Consider the following 6,000-nt stretch of genomic DNA (forward strand, 5'->3'; position numbering starts at 1 on the left):
ATATCATTTTCTTATTGAATTGATGAGCAGATATGGCCTTCCAAGTAGAATTAATTTTTTTTCAAATATAATATTTATATATATTAATATATATTATATTATATTATTAAAATTTATTTTTTATCTTTTTAATTTTTTTTCTAATTCAAAATATCATTTTGTTATGAAAGTCTTGCTGGAGTCATAGAGACGCTTAGACTTCTTATTAGAGACGGTCATACAGTCTCAAATCAGGGACTGCTAAATACCGTCTAATGAGGTTATTTTTATGGCATATAAGACGGTCCATCGGCCATCTATAATTAGACGGTCAATTTACATTCTGATTAAATTTACGTCAAATCGTTTAATAGAACGTTTATTTAAAACATTGTAAGAACGTCCTCTAATTTAGTTACTGGCATCCAAAAGCAAAAACCAACGCTTTCTTTGAGACGTCTCAAAGTCTCAAATCATCATTTTACAATTTGTCAATAGTTTTATACAATTTTGTTTCAAATTCGATATAAGATTCTTCTTTTCAAGTCAATGTCATTTTTGCAAATACTTTTTGTCTATAATATTTTTTTTCAAATTCTTTAAAAAATAAAAAAGAATGGCCGTCTAAAAATTTAGAAACGGTTTACGGCCATCTCTAAAGCGTCTTTAAACCAAGCAATTTTAGAGATGGTCCAAAACCGTCTCTAAATCAGTCATTTTTTCTCATTTTTCACGTAGTGTATCTATACAAATATAGATTGACTATTAAAAAAAAAATCAGAATGATATAGCCGTTCTTCATTTTGATAGGTCCATTGTAATGTTTATGCAAGATTCACTTTGACCATTAGATATTTAATACAGTATTGAGCCCAGATAGAGAGAAAAGAAGGCTGAGGGTGATTCTAGTGGGCCACACCAAAGGAAACATTTGAGAGAGACTTTCACCCTCATTTTTCACTGGCCCACCATGATAATTATATAAAATCCATTCCAACCATTACATTCAACACAAACATTTAGACTTGTGTGCCCAAAAACATACTCGTCCATGATTCACGCAGGCCATACTACGAGAATTAGTTTGGAGGGTGTGCATTACCTCGTGTCATTTTCAATCATGTGGTCCACTTGAATCACGAAAGTATATGATTTTTAGACTCTTGAAGTAACATGGGGTGACAGATCTGATGGTCAAGTAGATTTTATGTAAACATTATGGTGGGGCCACCTAAGCTACCCTCTCATTTGGTCCTACCTCAGCTGTGAACAAATGTAGTAGATTAATAGACTTCTTGAAAACCTTTTTGAAAAAGGCAGAAGAATGTAAATTTCGTGTTAATGAAATAAATTTTTTTTCTTCTTATTTTTCTTGAAAAGTGTGTCATCAGTGACCAGCATTTCCAATTTTAAATGCTGGAGACATCCGCTGCAAGCCTGGCATGCAACCAGCTCATCTGTACCACCCAAATGGTGGTCCCCTTAGCATACGGAGCATACTTTAAAAAAATAATCTTAGCTGACTGGTAACCATACGCATATGACATAACCAGTTGAATTTTGACCGATTTCTCGAGTTGTGGCGTCTCATACACCATATATGCGGTGGGCCACACCTTCATGCCAATAAGGATGGTCCGATTTGTGGACCCCAATGTGGGGATCATAGACCCAAATATACAAATGTAATAACATTTTTCACATGGCACGTGTACTGTTCATAATAAAATCTTGTTTATACCTTTCTAGTTTTTGAAGGGTGTTCTGCAACTTGGGTTCAGGTCAACCGAACTTGATTAACACAACCTGAGTTTGTGTAACACTAACCCAATTGGAATTCAGGTTGAGTCCAGGTTGAGCAAATTCAGGTTGGGTTAGGTCAGGTTGGGAATAATCACATGTATTTAAGTTGGGGTCTTGTTGATGATAAAATCTAGACGACTCCCCGCTTTGACTAGCGAACCCCGAACCGCTCCAACCCCTTGGACCTGCACACTTGAAATAAGCAAAGGAGACCCTGGCTAAGGCGGGGTACACTCCGAAGCCTAAGTCAGGTCAAGAGAATCTGGGTCTAATTTGGGAAGTAGGGGGAGAGTGTAAGATGTTGCATACCTATAGTAATGGAGTCTTACTGTATTTATACCTGACCATCAGATGGTCTGAGTCCGTTTATCTCGGCACGATTTACTCAATCAATGAGATTTTGAGATCATGGAGATATTGCACGCAATCCAGGGATCGTATAGCATATCCATGGGCGAGGTTATCGGTCACGACTGCATTAGGCAGTTTCTTAGTTTAGCGTTTGAGATGAGCGTTCGAGATGTCTTCATTTCGCTTTAACCTCGGCTCGGGATATCCTTCTTCAGATGAAGATGAGGACGAGGACGAGCCCTCGGCTCGGCCAAGCTCACCTCGCCTGTCCCAAGGTCGTCGCCTAGAAACCCGTTTGCCCATGACGTGATGCTCTTTTCCTGAAGCCTTATCGTTAATTTGTTAGACGCATATTGTATCATGAGTCCGAGCCAAGCTTCGGTTTGGTCGGAGTTCCGAGCTCCGAATCGAGCGGCAGACCCGTTCAGTCGAGGTGAGTTTTCCCTTAACTGATGCGAGTTCATATCTGGTCGGTCAGCAAAGGATTGGCTTGGAGTATTCAGTCTGAGCACTACATTATCTGCTCTGGTCTCAGATCATTTTGGGCAGATCACTAGTCTCGGAGTGGGAGCGCCACCTCGCATCTTTCTTCTCCTCAGGTCCTCGGGATTGTAAGGGGCTCAGATCTTCCCATAACAGGTATGATTTAAGTTAGGTCGGATGAGCATAAAGTACTTCAGGTTGTGAACTACGGGTTGGGTCCTCTTATGGTCAAGTCAGGCTTAGACTGACCCTAAACCAGGCCCAATCCACCCGAGTTGCACCCCTATCATATGCATGGCAATGGTGGTGGGGCATCCTTTTTCCAAAGGGTCCATCGTAAGGATTTAGTAATGTTTATTTACCATCTAAACTATTGATAATGTCAAGAAAGCCTGATTGAATGAAAAATACAAAGATCAGCTTAATCCAAAAACTTCCGTAGCTCACAAAAAGTTTTTAATGGTCATTCATCAATAAGAGATGAAAAAACAAATGGGATGACAAGATGACGCTGGGAAGGACGTGAGCTCGAGCACCATCTTCCTCAAGGGTATAAATGTTTTGAATCTACAGAACTTCTCTGGACTCCTTACAAAGACTTCTTGAATCAACGAGGAAAAAAACAAGAAAAATAGAAAATAAATTCTATAAAATTCAAAATTGATTGATGAATAAAATAAACGAGTCTATAACCTTTTAAATAGGGATAATAAGCCATGGAAGAAATTTCGAAATCAAAATACAATTAAAACTCTTAAAACTCGCGACTTAATATAAATAGTGAACTTATTATCTATATGTGGTCTTGATGTCTACTAGTGTGTAAGGTAAGTGTCCTATTTGGCTTCACCACGCTGTTCTCCTCACTTTTTATGTTGGCACAACTCCTAAAGCCCAACGGGTGAAGAGTTATAATTAAACAAAAACTTACTGTTTATAGTAAAAATGGAATTAAAATAGGGAAATGACCGTTGAATTGATATGATAGAATGTCGTAAATCCAGCTTGTGCACCGGGCGTAGTGGGGTTGGGTGGCTCGTCCTACTCCCAAATCATATATTTTACGCCTGATAATTTATTCCAGTTTGCTAGATACATTCATTTTAAGTTCTGACGGTTTGGATCATCTTCATATCTGATTGGGTCTTTTCTGATCCATCTTAGCCATGAAATTATCCACAATCCACTCTGGATCACATGATATTAGGGGTGCACACGGGTCGGTTCGGTTCGGTTCTGGGGTGAAACCCGAATCGATCCGTTCCTAACCGTTCTACAATGTTTGGGACCGGAACCGGACCGTGGAAAACGGTTCGATTTCGGATCGGTTCCACGGTTCTGGGCTTTTAAAAATCCAGCCCGGATAGATAATGTTCATAGCAAACTCACCCCTAATACCAGTGGCTGCAACCTTCCAATATGGAAGGAATGTTCTCCATCACTCTCCATTTGTGACTACTCTTAAATCTACTTCAGGTGACTTGTTCTTGAATTTTCTTCTACTAGATTCGGGGCAATTGTAGGATTCGAGTGAATAGTCACAAGTTATGAGATTTTAAGACTGCCTGATAAATCAAATGTATGCTTGACTTTCATATGCATGACCTCTCATTCTATTTGCTCAATGATCCATAAAGAACTCCATAGTTATCTTTGAAAGGAACAAGAAATTGTAACAGCCACTGCATAGACATGTTTTGCATGCATTCACATGCACATGTATCTGTAGGTATTCAAGCAAGCGTCCTTAGTACACAAATACATGTGCACATATATTTTGCTGTGGAGATAGATGTTTATATATGCATAATGAATCATTGAAACCCATCTATTTATGTAGCTTTCTATCCATTAATTGTTCACAGTTTGGATCCACGGTTCAGGCGGCAGTTTGGATGTACGGTTCGGATCAACGGTTTGGTTCACGGTTCGGTTCGGTTCTATAGAGACCTAAATCGGAATCGATCCGTATCAAACGGTTCTCGAAATTTTGAAATCGGAATTGAAACCGGTGCTGTCTAGAACCGGACCAAATCGGACCGATCCAACGGTTCTGATCCGGTTCCACGGTTCAATCAGTTTAAGGTGCACTAGTTTGATGTGCACCCCTATAATATACAATAAATATAAAGATTTTTACCATTAAAATTTTCTGCATCTTGTTTTTAATTTTTAGCCAGGGGGGTTATGCAACACGTATAATATTATAATTGGAAGACAAGCACACTTATCAAATTCCTTGGAAATTGGGATTTTCCCCGGTGAAGTCTCCATCAGTGGAATCATTAAAGGTTTAAATTACCAAAATACCCTCATTTATTTCCTCTTTGGAATTGACGAGGCTGCGAATTGTAGGGGCATGATCGGGCGCGGATTAAGCCACTGAGAGGTTGAGTAGCGAGACTCTACTGAAGTGACGTCACCAAGTTCCGTGGGCCTCGCATGATGTCTATTTTGTATCCATGCCATCGATCCACTTGTAGAGATCATTTTACGACAACATCAATGAGTTAAATCCAAAACTCCAGTGGACCCAGCACAGAAAACAGAGGGGACAGTGACGCCTATCTTTAAAAGCTTGTAACGGCCAAAAACAAGTTTCAGATCAAGCTGATATTTGTGTTTTCCCATCTTTCGTGTCTCTTTTTAACTTTTGAACAGCTTGAATTTCATATAAACATTACGGTGGTCCTTATGATAGTTTCAACGGCGGAAATCACTCTCCCCACTGTTTTCTGTGGTGAGATCCATAAAGTTTTTTATCTGCCTCATTTTTTGGTTCATGCGCCAAAATGATATCTCAAAATGGATGGACGGTATGGATACAACACATACATCATAGTGGGGCCCACATAACTTGGTGACGTCACTTCACTAGCGGACTCGCTACTAACCTGTCAGTATCTAATCCGCGTCCGGCAAGCTCGGTGTGTGTGACATCCGGCAGTCCCAACGCACGAATCCCACCGTGAAGATACAGTGGATCTAAGGCGCACCACACGAAATAAAGTAATATAACCAGTCCAAAAAATTCCGGGCTTAGCTACGGTGGATCGTGATCCACCGAAGTGGGTGGATCCCTGCCACCCTGATGGATGTTATATACGCCGTCCATCCATTTTAACTACGCATTTTATGGCATGAGCCCAAAAAAGAAGTAGATCTACATCTTAGGTGGTCTACACAACAGGAAACAGTGGTGAAAGAATATCCACCATTAAAAGCATTATGGGCCACCGAAATGTTTATTTTTCCATCCAACCTTTTAATAAGGTTACAAAGATCTAGATGACATATTTCAAATCAAGTTAAACCAACTAAATTGTGGAACTCATTGCAGATGAGTTATGGTATGAAAATTAAATGCTTCGACATTTATTCTTT

Source organism: Magnolia sinica, chromosome 3 (genome assembly GCF_029962835.1).
Source record: "Magnolia sinica isolate HGM2019 chromosome 3, MsV1, whole genome shotgun sequence".
Lineage (NCBI taxonomy): Eukaryota > Viridiplantae > Streptophyta > Magnoliopsida > Magnoliales > Magnoliaceae > Magnolia > Magnolia sinica.